Source organism: Lissotriton vulgaris, chromosome 10 (genome assembly GCF_964263255.1).
Source record: "Lissotriton vulgaris chromosome 10, aLisVul1.2, whole genome shotgun sequence".
Lineage (NCBI taxonomy): Eukaryota > Metazoa > Chordata > Amphibia > Caudata > Salamandridae > Lissotriton > Lissotriton vulgaris.
Window position 1 is genome coordinate 786034328 of NC_141698.1, and position 19694 is coordinate 786054021.

General features: G+C 43.0%; 1 protein-coding gene across 1 annotated transcript in view; it reads left to right on the forward strand.

The window, feature by feature from the left end:
* The window catches only part of CREB5 (cAMP responsive element binding protein 5), a 1158307-nt gene that overhangs the window by 136820 nt on the left and 1001793 nt on the right, over nt 1-19694 (forward strand). The window lies entirely within an intron of this gene.

Sequence of the window (19694 nt, forward strand, 5' to 3'; positions counted from 1 at the left end):
TTACAAAAAGATGTGTTTTTAAATTGTGAGTCCAGAGACACTAAACTCCAATTTTCTGTCTCCTCCCAATTGAAAGTTACAGTTGTAAATGCACCTCCAGTGCTATCCTATGGGAGAGATAGGTCTTGCTGTAGTGAAAAACAAATGTAGTAGTTTTTCACTACCAGGACATGTATCAATTAAAGGTGCTTGTCCTACCTTTTAACTATATTGCATCCTGCCCTTGGGGCAACCTAGGGCCTATCTTAGGGGTGCCTTACATGTAACAAAAGGGAAGGTTTAGGCCTGGCCAGTAGGTGAACTTGCCAGGTCTACGTGGCAGTAAAAACTGCACACACAGGCTCTGCAGTGGCAGGCCTGAGACAGGTTTGAAAGGCTACTTATGTGGATGGCACAATCTTTGCTGCAGGCCCAATAGTAGTATTTAATTACAGGCCCTGGGGACACAGAGTGCACTGTACCAGGCAATTATCAGTAAATCAAATATGCCAATCATGGAGAAACCAAATGCCATTAAATTTTAGACACAGACCACATGCACTTTAGCACTGGTCAGCAGTGAAAAAGTGCCCAAAATCCTAAAACCAGCAAAAATGAAGTTCATCACACAGTCAAAAACAGGAGTTCAGAAGCAAAAAGGTGAAACCCCGTCAAACGATGCCAGGTCTAGCACACACTCTGGAAGATATAAGGTACAGTGCGACCAAAGTAGACATAGGATAAGCCTTGAAAGATATGGACTGTTTGTCCAATTAACAAAGTTTACCCTATCATCTCCCCCCTCAAAGTTTTATTGAGAAATTGTCAAAATACAACTTATCAATGAGAGTATTAGTAGGATTTCTGGGAGATCAGTATGTCTTAATCTTAATTGATAGGCATATTTAAGAAGAAAATTAACGTTAAGAAAAATTAGGCAATTGAAGCTCACCCCACCAAAAACTAATATAATTCCAAGCAAGGCATGACATGAATTTGCTAAATTTGACCATAAGGTGAAGATGTAAAACAGAGGACTGGACTTCATAAGGCCCTGTCTATTTTAGAGCTGCAACTTGATTAGTCGGCACATGATCTTCCGAAGCAGTCTTGTTTCTAAGCCCTTCTTTTAGGGTTTCTCGTGCACAAACCATTTTATGCAACACATATTAAAACCTCAAATAAGGATAATACAAATTTTAAGACGTATGTAGCTAAAACCTCACCCCAACCCCATGCCACATATTGAAGTATCAACGAAAATCCATCTTAAAGGACACATGACATTCTACTTGTACTTGTTTTACTTTTTCAAATAACAAAATGTAAGTACAAGCAAGTGTAATATTTTTCCTAAGGAAACGCAAATGATCCCAGTCTGGGCGGTGTAGACCAGTTAAGGACTACTTTTGAATGGCACGATCTTTGCAAATTATATATTATATTATGGAGTCCTATTAACCCCTTCACTGCGGCAGCAATTCCGCCGCAGTGCTAGGGGGTGGGGGGGCCGCGCGGCTCACCTGCGCTTGTGACGGAACCGCTCCGTCACGCGCCTCGGGTGAGCTGTGCTAGTGACAGAACGGTTCCGTCACGAACGCGCCCGCTCAATAGAATGCGCCGCGCAGACGCGAAATCCGCGCAGGCACGTCGAGCGGGCCGTGACGGAACCGTTCCGTCACTAGCACAGCTCACCCGAGGCGCGCGACGGAACGGTTCCGTCATAAGCGCCGAACGGGTTAAGTGCAGAATTTTTATTTATTTTATTTATGCGTTTTTATATAGCGCGAACTTTACCCGAAGGCGTCAGAGCGCTTCACAATAGGAACAGAAAATTACAAGTGAACAAATTACAAAAGCAGACAATAAGTTTCATGTGGTAAAAGTGACAATTGTGAGCAAAACAAAATACATGAGGTAGTAAACAGTGCATTACAGGAGGTGATTCCTTGACACTGGAGGCAGAATCTACTTCCTGGGCGGTCAACAGCATCATCAATATATAACACGCAAAACCATGTGGTTTTGTCATTGCTTTATTAACCTGGAAATACATAAATAAAGAAATGAATTAATGAATTTATATTGCGCTATGGCACCGGGTAGAGGCAGCTTCCTAGAGGGGAGGGGGTGGAGGGGTTGGGGGGGGGGGGGGGGAGAGCAATAGGTTCCCGAATCATTTTTACTCTGCCATCTCAGTTGCCAGAAGACCTATTTTTATAGTACCAGCACTTGACCAGTCTGGGACAGAGGTGTAGTAAAATGCAAATTTTCATTGATTCATTCATCCTGTCCTCCCGGAAGCGTTTACAAACCGCTTGATCCCGCTCCCTTTGCTTTTGGAAGAATGATGCGCGACCACCTTTGGAACCAGCGCGTCTCTTTTGCTAAATAAATCACATGGTTTCCCTGACAGCGCGAGGCGCCTGTGCGCCTTTGAAGTACATTCTGATGTTCCGGCGGGAGGGACAGGGGGCGCTCCGCGGCGACACGGCGGGCCGGCGGGTTACCCGCTGCTCCACTTGAGCGCATACAGTTTAATCAGCAGGACTCGCCTCTCAGACTGCTTGTCTCAGTCTGGCTGTAAATCAGGTTTATGTCTTCGGAAGATGCTCCGCGAATTCCACTGGGCGAGCAGGCAAAGTCTGAAGGGGATTTATGGCAGTGTGGGTTTTGCAACCTTGGCGAGTTTACCGTCTGTTTAAGTTTTATTTATGACGGAGAAATGTCAGCGTTTTTACGGGTGATTTCAAGGAAAATAACACTTTATCATGTGCCTGGCGGTCAGCTGCTAATTGCTAACTTGAGGCTGGCTTTTGCTTCTGACAGTGAAGGGCGTTTTTATGAGATCGCTTTAAACGTGCTTTGAGATAACTGCCTTAAGTAACAATCTGTGCCTGGCCTCTTCGTTGTATAGCCCAAAATCTTGTTGAGGCTTTTGGGGGTCTGTCTGTAGGGTGTGCATGAATTGTGGTTGACAAGAAAAAGATGCACCCGCTATCAATGCCCCTGCGCCGTGTTTATTAGCTGGAGAACCGTGTGCTAAATTTGATTACAAACAATGTCACCTGTGCCTAGTAGAAATTAAAATACACTTTTATGAATATTTGGACAGAAGGAATTCATTTATAGGTGTTTTCTCTGCAGGACAATTGACTTGATAATGCTAGAAAAGAAGCACCAGATGCACATCCTGTTTGATTAAGTTCCAGATTTGCCAGAAATGTATTTTCAATACTTACCTGCTGGTGACACCATCGGTGACCCGGAAACGCTTACGTCATGCCAATGAATAGTGGATTTAGCTGAACTGAACTGAAATTAATTGAATCGCAATGAACTGAATGAATTACATAAAATCATTGGAAATGGAGATTCACTTCCTGAACTTTCATGAAGGGAAAGCAGTTCTAAAAACTATTTACTGATTTGCCGCGTTGAAATTTCTGGTCACATCTTACTATCAAAAACATGATTTTTGCAGCATGAGTGGCATCGCATGACCCAATTTCGAAGATGTGAATCCAGGGCAGTGGCCACACGCAGTGCTTCAAATGGGAAAAAATAAGTGCAGGTACTCATTAAAATGAGCTATAATTGTAGTGAGTGGGCGGGGCTAGGGGCGGGGCTAAGGGCAAGACATAATAATACTTAACAACTTCCATAATAGTCGCAGCGCACACCAAAACACATGATAAATGTGTTTATAGAAACAAAGCAGGTTAAACTCATTACACAAAATGAAAGAGAAATGCGATACTATGTTAACTTTTCCTTTTTTTGCAATAGTTGCACCTTCTTAATGCCATACTGTGAATTGATGTTTTTTGGCACAATACTATATATTTTTGAGCACGTGAGTAGGAAGAAACTGAAAATACCCCTACATCAAACCAAAGCTCTTATGGCAACAATCAAATGAAGCAAATCATAATGACCCTCCCCAGAAGATATCTCTTGTCTCTTCCATAGATCTATCCATTCATCCTTTCATCCTACCATTTACCTGCTGATGTCCACCATTTACTCTTTACATTCTGTCGTGTATTCAGTTTTTCAACCATCATTCAGTTTTTCACCATTCCGTCTGTCCACCTTTCATATCCAAACCTATCCATCCATCCATCCATCTATAAACCTATCCATTCATCCTTTCACTCATCCATCTCTTTATCCACCCTTTCACTCATCAATCAATCCTTTCGCTCATCTATCCATCAACCCTTTCACTCCTTTATACCATCCACTCTTTCATTCCATCCACCCTTTCACTCAATCACTCTTTTCACTCATCCACCATCCACCCTTTCATCCATCCTCCCTCCCTTTCATTCATCTATCCATCCAATATTTCACTTATACACCCATCATCCGCCCTTTTATCCAATCATCCACCCTCTCTCCCCCATACATTCATTCACTAATCCATCCATTCACTCATCCATCCATCCATCTATACATCCACCCTTGCTCACTCATCCATCCACTCACTCACCCACCAATCCTCCCTACTACGTTATTCATGAACCTTTGTCGCCGCTGACATGTACACACAAAGTGCCACCCGTTTTCTTTGAAAAACCACCTGAGAATGTCTTGATTCACTCTCTCAAGTTTTTCTTACAAAAACCAGTCTTACAAATGCAGGCAAAGACACAAACCTAAGCAGACACACAAAAGACTCCGGTATGTTAAAAGCCATGTTATGCTCTTCACCATGGCTCTTTTAATTGCCATGGCCAGGGGACAGCCATGATTCCTGTGTTTGCGCAAATGTAGAGGATAGTGTGAATGTGGTTAACAGCACGGGCCCTGAATGGACCCCAGAGCTGCCAAGGTTTCAGATTGCTGTGTGTGACATTTTCATTGTAATTATGAGTAACATTTAAACGAGTATGAGTGACACTTTCGCGCGAGCAAAATTAAGCAATGAAGACGAGGGAATCACATAAATATCAGAAATGACACTCATTTGAGTTTAGCTGCTAATGTTTCAGATTGCTTATGTGTGACATTTTTATAGATTCAGGTGATTTACAAGAGTCAGGCAACAACTAGATGTGTAACACTTAGAGTGGCACATTCTTGCGACCAAAATCATGGAATGAAGTCAATGGAAATAGACAAATATCAGAAATCACACTCATTTGAGCAACAAGGAGGTCAAACTCTGCAGCAGGTGCTTTTGAAGCTAATATTTAATTTCTAAAAAAAAATCAGCTCCCTCCACCCCAACCTCAGCTTTAGGTGCAGCAAAATCACATGTAAAAAAGGGATCTCTGTGACAAAAACGGCAACTCACTGAGCTATCCACATACAATACTGTACATACAATATGCTTTTTTGAAGGCGGCATATTAACCCTCTACGCTACTTAATGGTGAGGGTGAAAACTGCCAGTAGAGAAAATTCTGACCTCACTCCAGCGGGAACAATAATCCTATGACTTATCTCTGACTTATCATGTCTAACTGTGCTGAGGAAATAAAGGGTGCTGCTTCGTAATGTCACCATCAATCAGGGATGTTAAACAATTTGCACTACGAATAAATCAGCAAAACTGCTAGTTTAGACAGAACTTAGCACATTTTGAGCACAGACAGACCAGACCACTCTAGTGTGCCCATTTGCAAGGCCCTCTGCCATGCTGGAGCCCCCTAATAATTTCCGTAACAAACATTTTAAATGTTATCAGCAGGAGATTATTAAATTAATATCTGATTTAGCTGAATCTCTTTACAGCTGTCAGAACGATCCACCTAGAGGAGCTGCTGGCCTGGCACCGCGGGGATCGCTGGCCTGTCTCTTCAGAGTCAGACAGCGAGCCCTGCTGCAGCGTCTCATCAGAGAAAGCCTTCTATGTACAGACGGGGTCAATGAGGCATGTTGTAGGAAGGTAGGCGCCTCAGTGCAGAAAGCTGTTAGATTATCGCTCAAGGAGCCTCTTCCATCGCATTGTCTGGGCATTAACCCTCCGATCCACAGAAAGTACGGGAAGTGTGAGAATTCGCCACCCTTGCCCCTGCTAAAATGTATATGTGTAAAGTATTACCCTGCACTGACTTTTCACTACCTGAAGTGCTGCACTTTGAAATTCACACGCGCACACTGGCAGGTAAAATGAATCTCCACCCTGCTTTGTCAAGCACAGCGTGACGGTGAGCACCTCACATTATTCAAATGAGCCCTGCTGATTAGCTCAGCAGGGGCTCAGATGGGGGCTACAGAAGTGGCGCCCTGGCTGACAGACACGTTCCCCTCCTGCTCATTCGCACACTCAGCCAGTGAGCCTCCCTTTTCATGTGTACCTATACTCTCCTCGGCAGAAGAGAAGTGGCGGTACTCAGAGTGACAAATCTAAGAAGTGCGGGTACTCAGTACCGGTGAGTACCGGCCCATTTAAAGCACTGGCAACATGTAAAGGGGTTTGTAAATTTCCATTTTGGAAAAAAAAACTGAAATGGATAATTTCTGAAAAGAGGCGTGTCACTGTGATCATCGAAAAGGGGCACTGGGCTGTCATGCACCTCCATCGTAGTCTATAATTTCAGATTTTCTGTTTCTGATTGTGAAGACACTGACTTGTAAAAGGCAGCGGACATTAATCTGCATATATTTCAGGATCCAGGGGCGTGGCTATTGTTGGTGCAGCCGGTGCAAGGCACCAGGCCCAGACAGGCAGGGGCCCACTGAACTGGCCAATAGTTAATTACTCCAGTTCAAGCAGGACAAGGTGTGGTGCTTGCTGTATATTGTCCTGGAGGTTTAAAAAAAAATGATAGTGCACACGCGGCCTGTTGCTGTCATTTCCACATTACCAAATAGGTAAAGTAGGTACCAGCCAATGTGCCCCACTACTTCTAGGGGCCCACAACAACTGATTAAAATAATATTGATTTGATCTTGAAAGAAAATTACAATCAAGCTTTCTTAAATTGTTTCCAAAAGATAGAAAAAAATGAATCAACTCAAAGAAACAACTTTACATTAAAGATTCTATAGAGAAAATTCTGTATTAATGTAATGTACCCATTGAATATTTAAAGTTTTGTTGGTTTATTAAAAATGTTAAAATATAATTTTTGAATAATAAAATTAATAATTGTTAATGTTTAGTTTTGTGTAATGAAATTGGTTTATTAAAATTGTTGGATGGTAAAATTAAAAACGTAGTAGGAGATTATTTAAAAGGGGGCCCGACATTTCGACTGCCTAGCGGCCTCCACACTGTTTAATCTGGCGCTGATTGCTGTCTTCTAAGCAGGCTAGATGTTGATGACAGGACGTCTGTGCTAAATGTGTCCAATCACAAAACCGTCTACTATGTCAGCTGGGCACAGTTCTCGCCAGTCACACGAGTGCACGTTCTTGTGCTGGCATTCTGCCTCCTGCTCAGCCAGTGGAGCAGGCAGTAAACAGCACTTAGGCCTGTCTGTAGCAGCAGATGAACACTGGGCCTTGGGAAGCACTGAATAATCTAGAAGCAGGTGCGAGGGGTGAGCACGCAGTGGCTTTTGGTTTAACTTTTTGGAAAAAAATAGTTCATCCTGATTCCACTGCCCCTCCACCTGACCCCAAAAATACACACTTGAGTGTAAATTTTCAGTAGTTTTCATATAATTTCAAACAGGACAGTGTGATAATCAGGGTTTCCTAAATTCCACCATAGCCACAAATTTATTGGGCAAGAACAAAGCACGGTACGAAAGCCCCGCCCCCGCTACACTGAAGAGTGGAAAGAATGAGTGCATTTCATTGTTGCAGAGAAAGGGGGTGAACAATGATTGGCTTGAAACAGGGGTGTAACAAAGGCCCTTCAGCCCCGCAGTGCGGGGGGGGGGGGCGAGCTCCAAAGGGCCCCCTCAGCACAGTACCATGGCCTGAGAGCTCTGGAGTAAGTCCGGAAGGGGGCCCCTCCTTGCACTTTGCAGGGGGGGGGGTGAAGTTTTGTTGCGCCAGTGGCTTGAGCACCACACGGATACCGGCTTTTCATTCCGGTGTACATTATTTTAGATAATGGCATCAGAAAGTATTTCTAAGGTTCATGTTTCAACAAGATGGGTAGCACTTCAGAAGTCCTGCATGAGCGAGGTCGTCCCAAAGTCAAGGGAAAGAAGTAACCAAAGAAGTAACCCTGATTCCGGTTGTTACTGGAAGTTGGATGATTGCCGTCTACTAGGGCTTTCCATTCTGCCAAAGATGCGCTTGATGAGTCCTCAGTGGGGTGTACAATTGCTATGTGGAGACAGTGTCTGCTCAAATCTTTTACTTTCTAAATGCACATTACAAAGCACCCAAAGCAGTCGTTCAAGGCTGCCTTGAGTAAGGACACAATATCCTAAAACAAGCATTCATCATGGTGTTGGTGAAAGAAAACTTAGCCTTCAGCCAGTGTATAAAGAAAAAATGTAAGTTCATCATGTAAGGCTTTCATCATGAGTCCACTGCAGTTTGCACCACACATTTCCCATGCCATGCCAGGTTTCTAATAATAGTAACAACACACCATCCAACCATCACACTTCTACAGGTTTGACTATTTGGACTATTTCAGGCCTCCAAACCTAGAAGAATAGCTTGGGCGACAGGTAAAAGTCATTTTTAATGTAGATTGAATTTTTTTACAGGGTTTTATATAGCGCGAACATGACCCGAATCAGGTATCAGAGCGCTTTACGTAGCACTAGTTACTTATCGTTGTGGTTATCTCTAAATTAGCCAGACAGGGCCACCATGTGGCAGACTGTCACAAGTGCCGGTGTTAACAATTAAGCACCAGTGCTAGGACAAGAATCCACCGGCTCAAATTAAGCATTTCCTTCAGCTAGTTCCACATCTATTAGCTGGTGTCATGATGGATGGGCTCCTACTAGAATTTTAGGAAAATATGCAGCTCTTATTGCTACAAAGCTAGATCAGCACTTGATTGACCGGTGAGGGCACACTCATCATCACCTTTTCAAAGCAACAGAACTCTCATATTTTCCTTGGTGGGTATTTATTTATTTAAGTATTTATATAGTGCGCTGCTGCCCAAGGGCGACTAGGCGCTTGCAGAATAGGCACACAGAATACACTAGAGGTTATATTTCCAGTCCTTGGGCAGAGTTACAGAGTAAAGAGCCATGTCTTAAGTCCCTTCCTAAAGGACAGTAGCTCAGAAGCATTCTTTAAATAGAATGACAGATGATTCCACCATCTTGGATTAATACTGAAGAAACATTTACCACCCCAACTCTGAAGACGGAAAGTAGGCTCTATTACTAGCTTCTGTGAGGTCGACAGAACTGTACGTGCAGGAATATGCCATTTGAAGCGCTTTATCAGGGAGCTAGGGCCTGAATTTTGTAATGCTTTAAAGGCAATACATAAGGATTTAAACCTTATGTGCTTCTCCATAGCTAGCCAGTGCAGAGTGTTGAGAGCATGTTTAGCTGACCAGTATTTGGCTAATCCAAAGAGCAACCTCACGGCGGAGTTCTGAAGTACCTGTAACTTTGCTACAACTGATTTATTTACTCCGACCAGTAGCCCATTGCAATAATCGAGTTTCGATAACACTAATGCTGACACCACAGTTTTCTGTAGGTTTGTCGGTATAAAAGGGAGCACTTTGCTCGGAATTTTCAAAGTGTAATAAGTAGATGCAGTGAGAGTTTTTACACGGTGTGAGAAGGATAGGGTGGAATTCATATGACTCCAAGGTTTTTAGCCATGGTGACTGGGACAGGAACAGTTCCCAATTCAAATGGCCACCAGTCTGAGGACCAGAATGTTGTGTCCTTGCCAAAAAGTAGAACCTTTGTTTTATTTGAGTTCAATTTAAGGCAATTTTCAGCCATCCATTCGCTGATACTTTTCAGGCACTCCTTAAAATTCAAAGGGGTATCATGTTTTTTGCTCGAGATCGATATGACAATCTGCGTATCGTCTGTGTATGATACCAGTTCAAAACCATACGTTTTGATCATAAGAGCCGGGAGAGCGACATTAACGTTGAAAAGAGTGGGGCTCAGGGATTAGGCCTGGGGCACCCCGCATGGGAGCTGAAAACATTTTCATTTAAAACCTCCTACTTCAACAAATTGTTCCCTACCACACAGAAATTACTTAAGGAGTGCGAGGGCTGAGCCACCTACTCCTGCCTCTTGAAGCCGATTTATTAGGGTGCCGTGGTCTACTGTGTCCAAGGCAGCTGACAGCTCTAGAAGTAGTAAAGCTAGATATATCATGCCCTGCTCTTAATTTTGACATTTTCCCATTTGTGGTTAAATTCAGTTTTTGAGCACTCTTGTATATACTTTAGGATATACTTCTCTTGTAGGATTAAAACCATTTTATTTGTTAGTTTCAGGGTCCTTTAAAAATCCTTGCTTGCTAGTGGTCAGTCCTGCCTCTTTGTCCCTCCTTTTTTCCAGGGACCAAGTACTGTATGATTACGCTTTGGTTCTGTATCTGTTCTTTGGGCAACTATTGTGTTCTTGGTTTCCTACTTGTGTTACTGTTTGCCTGTGTTCAGTTTCGCCCGTAGTTACTTGCATTTTTAATCGGGCATTCATCTCATGTCTGCCCCTCTATACCCCCACGCATGCTGTTTTTTTGTAATATTCTTTTCTTTGCAATGTAGTGGCTTAACACAGATCCCCCCCATCCCCTGCAGTGCGGGGGGCACTAGCTGATGGGGGCCCCTTCAGCACAGTACTATGGCCCGGGAGCTGATTACGTCTGGAGCGGGAGGCCCTCCATGTACCTTGCAGGGGGCCCCCCTCAAGATTCGTTTCACCACTGTTGCAATGCTTTTGAAAAGATGATGTTAGGATTATAACTGCTGTCTGGAGTCTGTGGAGTGTATCAATTTACAACTTTTTACAACGTCATGTGGATGCACTTTTGAGGTCTGCAGCGCTGGAGTGGAGCCCAGCAGCAGTTCCTCCTTGCCATGGCCGCCACACACTTCCTTTGCTATGAAGGCTGCAACTTCCGCCAGAAGATCGTGCCGGCCATTCTGTGTGGAAAGCCAGAGAATATTCGAAGTATCAGGGCCAAAGAGGAGAGCCTGGGCATCCGAGGTACAAGAGGAGCGGCTGTATTGCAGAGGCACCTTTTGTTAGTACTCATCATGGAAGAGAGAAACACAAAACTGTGCACCTATCTTTGCCCAAGGTGGGCCATTTTACCATCAGGCAAACATCACACTGAGCTCATGGAATCTGCCTTAAATTTAAATGTTCACGCTAACCCAAAAATGGTGGCTGACGGGGACAGTGTTCCACCTACATGCGAAGGCTCGTTGGATGAGTGCACGTGCGTAAGGTACTAGTTTAAGAGTCATAGCTTGTGTGTGTTTTCCCACCAATGTGTGCAAGTTTGTAGCATTTTCTAGTGCAGTATATGACAGTACAAACTTAAAAGTACACATATCAATGCCTTTTCCGTCAATGCTCAGTTATTTTCTTCATCCTTGAAATGCCACTGGAATTCAGCATGTACCACACAAAACAAATGACTCGCTGCCGTTGATAAACAAATGACTCGCTGCCATTGATAAGTCTACCGGACCAAGCCCTCCCAGCATTAAATCACAATGTTTTTGAAATAATGTATTTTGTGTTTAAACGAAAGTGCTGAGAGCTGCTGAGGAGTTAGCATAAGTCCACGTCGTAGGCTGGTGCTGATTTTTGGCCCTTCTCTGTGGAACTCGTTAAACAGGGTGGTGAGGCTTTCAGATGGTGCTTTGACTTAATACAAGTTGAAAAAATGACAAGTTTGACTACTCTAGTCTCAATCTTTTAGTCCTGCTCTCGGGAGCCATAGAATGTCATGGCCAGGACGGCCAAGATGAATGGATTGTAGATGTCGATTGCCACTTGCGATCATGGTTTCTAGATATTTTGGGTGTGGTTCTAGCATCACCTTGCTTGTAAGTGGCCCTGTCCAATGTCGCCCTCTGAGCTGCAGTTGACTCAGCTGTTTTTTTCTACACACTACTACTGACAGGACTTCTTCCGGCTGTTCGTGTTTTTTTTTAGCTATTGCCTGTGGCACATTTGTGTTCTCCTAAAGGAGGGCTAAACGAACGTTTATAAAATGGTGAGTCTTCCCATCTGATAGGTCTTATTTAGAATCCCATTGGAGAGGCCTAGAAGCTTGACTCGAGCATTCTGTACACATTACCACACATTCCCAAGGCCACCGCTGACTCTATCTGCCACATTAGCCTTGTACGCAGCACTAGAACCCTTTCAGTGAGAAGTGAGACACTCTAGAGATAGTCAAAGCAGGGCAGTGAGGCTCAGTCCTGGAGGTGAGGGGCACCAAATGTTGGCACCTGAAGACCTTGGCCTCAGATGTTTCCAAAGCAGAACCTCCTTTTCCGATTGCCTAAAAAACAAAGAGGAAGACAGTTCCATAACCTGGGGTGCCAAAACATGAAAGGAGTTACCCTCATTGTGGACCTTCTTAACTCTGAAAGATTGATCCAGAAAGGTCCCAGAGGACCTGAGACACGTTGCAGAAGAGTAAGACCTGATAAGCGGGTTCAAATAGCTGGCACCTGTCTTCCTAAATGCTCAGTAGCAATAGCAGAGAGCCTTAAAGAAAATACATTGCTCTGAACCAAGCTCATAGAGGCCCGCTCAGAAAGATTCAACAAAAGCCAGTGAGCAGAATTCTTCATGAGCTGGATTCTCATCAGCAAACACTGAGAGACTCTCAGTTAAAGGATGTTCCGTTAATCCAACGGGGAGATAACAAGTGCCTGAATCATGGAATTTTGGGCAGACTCAGGCAGAAGGTGAATGGTGTTCTTCAGGGATTTTAGAACCCCAAAGCATTTCCCTGCCAAGGCCTTGATTTGAATGTCAAAGGTAAGGTTTTCATCAAACCAAATGCCTAGGTTTGAACCCTAGGCTTTGGTGGTGGAAGGGGGGCTAAAATAGATGGCCAACAATCAGGAGGCCACATTGACAGCTGCTTGTCCAAAATAAGGACCTGCGTCTTCCCCCGTTTAATTTCATGCAGTTGAGATCCATCCATTCGGCTACCTCTGACAAACATGCTCTCAAAGAAACCACTCCACTAGCAGAGTTCTGTTAAGGTGACAATCAGCTGCGTATCATCGGCGTACGATATGATGTCAAACCCATGAAGCTCAATGGGATGTACGGCTTTACGACGCTTACTTTTACAACGCGTGCGTTACAACGCAGTTTTTTCAACGCAAGTCGTTACCACGACTTGCGTTGGAGGGGGTGCGGACTTAGGAATTTTTTAATTTACTATTCCAACACCAGCCTACGTACAGTAGGGAAGGTGTTGGACAGTAAATTAAAGAATTCCTTGTCCTGCAGCGCCCTCCAGCGCAAGTCGTGGTAACGACTTGCGTTGAAAAGACCGCGTTGTAACGGCACGGCGGTGTAACAGCCACGTCAGGCTGTTCCCCAGCTCAATGACATCAGCCAGGGGTCACAGATACAGATTTAAACAAGTAGCCCTGTGGCACCCCCTGCTGCAATGCCATGACCGAATCCCAGAGCAAAAGGGTTTCTATAGCAAAAGGGTTTCTGTAGCAAAAGGGTTTCTGTAGTTCCCAACAAAATTTCACTCCTTCTGTTCAAAGTTTATGCAAGATCGATATTGTGGCAGTTTTTGGGGTGTGGGCCCAACTTTGTGTTCGCTGGTGGGATCCAGCTTTATATTGGACCCTCGAAGGGTTTGTAGTGCTGCAGTGCCTCAGAAACATGCCACTAATGTAAAGTACTTCTCTTCAAGATTAAATGAAATAAGTCGAAGTCAGAGATGTAAACTGAAGAGAAGCAGTTTATTTCCTGAAGTAATCCAACAATCACCGGAGCACAGCTCTCCCGCAGAGTTTCCAACTGACGAATGAACCATTCTTCAGTTGGAGACTCTGAGTGAACAGATACCACGAGCGATACACCTTTGAAAGAATACATTCTTTCAAAGTGCGCTCCGTGGAACATACATTGCAAGGCATAACAATAAACATAGAAGAGTTAGACACAATATACATTGTAAATAGGACCACACATATAACATTGTAAATAGAACCACACATTACAACTGAGTAGCGCATTGAGTTAGGCTTCATGCTGAAATATCATTGAAATCCTAATATTGTGCAGAGGGGAGATCGATGAATCCATAACAAGCGGAGCACCGCCCGTCATTCTTGATCTGGGAAATAAATGAAACTACTTCCTGAGAAGGAGGCATTGCTCGAGTATCACATAAAACCAGGACAACTGGAATTATATGGCAGGGTTTGAGTAAATTATTCAGCAAGAAGAGGCAAATTATGCGGCGTAATACAGCACATTTTGTGATAGTATTACTTCATCATTTTGGAATTTTTACTTACGGTAACACTCTCTGATAAAGGATTATGTGGCAAATTGATAATAATTATGCAGAAAGCGCCACAACTGCAGAATCGCATAATTCTAGTAGCCCTGCATAAGACTCCGTCACACGGCTAATCCTACTTTTCGTTTAATTATTATGTGCTTTGTATGTCTTCTTTAGCATTGGGTGCTGTCAGCCGTTTGTTGAAGCATATGCGAAGTGACTTCCCAACCAGGAGCTTCCTTTTTTTTTTTAAATAGTTTTATTGCACATCCATGATCGGGCAGAAAGGAAACCATAAACAAACAGCACAAATAGAGCACCCACGAAAAACAAAAACAGCATAATCAAAGCATAGTGCCTCCATCGGGATTAAATAATTTCCTGCATTAATACAGACAGTGATTATCATATAGGAGAAAAAACAATGGACCCCCCAACACAACATTGACATTTATAGATTTATATAGGTCACAACTGGTCCCCAAATTTCAAGTCCAAGTTTCTTTTTCCGTTTGCCTTTTAGAGTGTATAAAGAATGTTCAATATTGAAGGATGCCAAGAATCTGGCCCTCCACATTTCAAAAGATGGGGCATCCTTCTGTAGCCACATTGAGGCAATACATAACCGTATTACAGCCGTAGCCAAGAATATCAAATATTTGTGTTTAAACATAACTGAATCTCTATCGATTTCCTCATCTATCCCCATTAACACCTGAGCATTAGTTAATCGTACTGTTCCACCCAATATCTCCTCCAAAATTTCTCAACATGCCCAAAAAAACAGTTTAAACGCATACATTAATAATATATGTAGTATATCTGCTTCATCAGACCGACAGCGAAAACATTTCCCATCGTTGGTGCCTCCCCATTTAAGCATTTTAACTGGGGTGTAATATAAATTAAAGATGGTCTTATAATGTTGTGTGCATAAATGAGCAGCCAAAAATAACCTTCCAGCCATGTCTATCGAAGTTTCAATCCGGGTCCCAGCTTGGCCAAGCCGGCTATCCCATTTTAAACTATGTATATCTAATTGTTGCCCCTGGTATTCAATAATAACACATACAAATGACCTATATGAGAATTCTTGCCCACTGCTTCAATGACTGGATTTTTATCTGTATTCCAGAGGTGTTTATACAAATAATCTCGTATTTGAAGATATTTAAAAAATTCACAGCGGCAAATTTGGAACTTCTCCACTAATATTTCGAAAGAAATCAAGTCCCCATTACAATACAAATCTCCAATTCTTTGAAGACCTTTGCTTCGCCATTGGTCCACTGAACGATCCCAGAATATTGACGGGAGAAGTGCAGAGGCCGTTAAGGGAGTAAACCCAGTTATCTTCCCCATATTATAGAATCGTTTAACACTGCTCCATACCTTGAAAGTTGCTATCAGCACCTTAAAGCGAGTCCGCTTATAGTAATTCATATCTATATTATTGAATAAGCGATTATTAGCATCATTACCCAATAACATTTGAAAAATAGAGGGAGATTCTGCTACATTACACAGTTTTGTCCCTGTTAATAAAATATTCATACGTTGTAACATACAAACAAAATAATAAAGAGTGAAATCAGGAACAGCCCACCCACCTTGTTCATATGTTAAAGTCATAAATCTCAGGGCCCTCCGTGGCTTTCCCTGTGCCCACAAAAATGTTGTACACAGGGACTGTAGTCGGGTAAGATTAGCCCGAGAGATCTCAAGTGGGACGGCTCTCAAAAAGTAGATAAATGTAAACATTCAAGTCTATCCAATTGCTTTTTTACATCCTTTGCTAGTGCTGACCAGTTGGCCTCAACAAGTGCATTTAAACAGGCCCGCAACGTAATCCCTAAATAAATCACTTCCTGTACCACCCTTCGATCCATGCACAAAGTATTTCAGTCTTGGCAGCGTTAAGCCCTCTCACCAAGTTTGGGACTGGTATCCCTTGTTGGAGGTGCAGGAAATGAACTACTGTGCACCTTGTCTACTTGCAGTTCCAAAGGCTTGTTGGCTTCCTTCCACCAAGATCTTTGGGCTCCAAGTAGCCCCAATCTCAAGCATCTCCAGTGACCAAGATCTTCATCCTCACTGCATCACTTGCACTGTGGGTCTGCATCTTTTTTGAGCTGCTCGAGGTCCTCTTGTGACTCTGGTCCTCTTGAGGGTCATCTTTGAGTTCTTTTGGCTCCCCTGATTGTTCGGGGCCTGCCCTGACTCCCCTGCTTGTGGTGAGTCTCCTGAATCTTGCTGGTCCCCACATTGCACCTTCTTCAACTTCCACATTGGTTGCATTTGCCAAGGCTTGTTTGTGCTCCCGCCGGACACCAACCCCTCAACTCTCGACAACAAATGCGGAACACCTCATGTATGGCTCCTGGTCATCCACAGCATCGCCTGATCCACACAGCGGTAGTTTCAAGGTCACTGGCAGCTCTCCTGCAACACCAGCCATCAGTGGGCATTCATCTTCCGTGTCTCCTGGTCACTCCTGAGTGGCATAGACTCTGTCCCCTCTGCTTGCAGGTTCTTCACATCTTGAATCCACCTCTGGGTTCCACCGGACGCTTTCACCTTCTTCAGCAGCGGCTTCTTTCTTTAGGCCTCAATTGAGTTTAACCTCCGTTTTAACACCACTTCACACCTATGCACCCAGCTTCTCTGGTGCAGGTGTCCTGGTTCCTAAGGTATCCATGGGTGGGGTGGCTCTCCAACCTTCTGTCTTCCACAGGGTTTCTTAAGAGTCCACTGAGAAGGGTCCTTCTTCTTTAAAATTAAAACCACAACTTACCCATTGACTTGCATTGATCCCACAGTCGTGTTCCCACTCTGCACACAGCCTCCGTGGGGCTCTGTGGTTCCCTGGGTACCCGGCACTTCTACGTCATCTGGGTATAGTCTTGACTTGAGTTGTGTTTCGCATACCACTATTTTAGTATTTGGTTTGGTCTCTCCCTGGTGACCACTGTGTATTACTTGCTACTTACCTGTTTCCATTGAAAAGTATTGTGTGCATTGTGTATATCTCCGGCTAGGAGATATCTGTATGTGTTAATGAGTGTCTTATAATAAATACATATTTTTATAAATACACTGTGTGGTTCCTTTTCACTTAATCTATACCTATAAGATTAACAAGCTACTTTACACTCCTTCTTGACTAATTCTGAAGGCTGCCATCCACAGCTACCACTTAGAAGCTTTCTAAGGTTGTCTAAGACCACTATAAATCACCCTAAGGGTTGTCTGGATTGGTGCATGGTGCCCACTTATATAAGTGTGCATCATATACCAATTGAGCTTCTCACAGGATCGGTGTGCAGCAGGTGGGGTAAGGACACTATATAATCTAGAATCTCTAGTCTACAGTCTGATTGTCTCACCATCTTGTCTCCCCGTCTCTGATTTGACAATTGTACCCAGACACTGACTTGCAGCTAGGAATGTTTTATGAATTTATCCAGTAAATTAAAGTTACCCATGTCAGACCTGAGTAGGTTTTCCAGTGATGTTTTTCTTTATATTCTATCACTTCTCACACTCTACTTATTGATTTTTCAATCAAAAATTCAAAACTGCCATGCAAGAGTTCAATGTAAACAAACAGGTCTTGATGAACTTTTGAAAACATGTATCCTCTTTCTATAGAAATGAATTCACACCCGCTTGCACAATAGGAAACCCGCCCTGGTCACCCGTAGAGCGATGCAGGCTAGTTAAAGGATGCAAGTGGCAACTACAGTGACACTCTCTCTGTCGGAGGGTGCAGGACAGTTGATCTGTATAGGGATATCATCCCTGTCACAGTCTGTAGGATGTCAGATTACTATAGTGATCAGTTTACGTCACAGTGTGCAAGGTAGGTTACTTCTGCAGAGGTATAGGTTCTGTAAAAATGTCCATATAACTTTAGATAAACAGCTCCTGATAAGCTCTGCTGGTAATTCAAAACGTGTAAGTCTAGTTCAGGTTACTATAGACCTGCAACTCTTTAAAACCTGCTTGCAGATCACCAGAGACAAACACTCCTATGTATGCCTATGTGCAGGTGACTATTATTATTATTATTATTATTATTATTATTAATAATTTGAGTTGTATATGGCGCTAGCTAGACCTGAAGGCACCAGAGCGCTTTATAAGCGTATAGCTTGTAACACCTGTCCAAAATCCAATTTAGACTTGCTGTTCAGGAATTACTGCAACACCTTGGAAATTGAGTGAAAATGTGATTTATTGCAGAATTAGTGACTGTAAGAAGTATGGACTTTACTGTGGCATTGTGGAAACTGGGCAGATATCTGCATTACTGGGACATTGTACATGGATAGAACACTGCATTGCTGATATGCTGCTCTTGGATACAAGTATCATGAATAGTTTATACCATAATGTTCTGGTGGTGGCTCTCCTAAACACTAATATCATGGAGGAAATTACGTGTTGGATTTTATATCCCTTGTAGTATACTGATGGCATGGAGTAAAATATCTGTAATATTGTTTGCTTGAAAATAATTTGCTGACGGGTCTGTTTTGTGCTTTTACCAGTTGCTATATGTCACTGAGGTGTACAGATGCATTTACCATGTGGCTGCCATGTGCCTAAAATGCATAATTCCTTAATGACTACTTAGGAGAAAAACAAAGTTTACTGAATAATGGTCTTAATTTTTTTCACTTTTGACCAACAACACTGGCCATGTGTGCTTTAAATGTCACAATTTGCAAAAGAATGTTACCATTGCTTTGGCTGAGGACTACTAAGCCCCCTTTCAAATGATTTGCAAAGCCATCCAGGCTCATCAATTTCTCTGGCCATTTCTCTGCTTTAAAAGCGCCATTTGGTGCAAAAGTTCTTAAAAGAAGGCCTAGTGTATTTTAAAGTCTTCAATTTCAAGCTACATTTTTTTGGGATATTCCACATAGAAAGAAAAAGATTTAACGCCTATAAAGATGTCTGTAAATCATTTCATGCTACTTGGAGCTCTTGGCCCAATGCACTTAAAATTACACTATTTGACACTGTGCATAGAATGCCTGATTTACAAAATCTGATCATGTTTAGAGCAGTGTTACCTCTTGCCATTACTTGCGGTACTCCTGGTTGCCATTCTCTACATTGCCCTGTAAAGAGGTGTTAAGTTCCTATAAATGTTTCCGCACTGTTATGTTAATGACACTGGTCTTGCCTCTCAATGAAGCACAGTGTGTGTTGTAAGTGCAAGGCAATTTTGAAGAGTAGCTGAGGTTTGTGGCACTGACTAGAACAGGGACTCAATTTCCTAGCTTGCACTGGGGTACCATGGTAAACTTGTTACACCACTTTTGGAATTTAAACGCTTT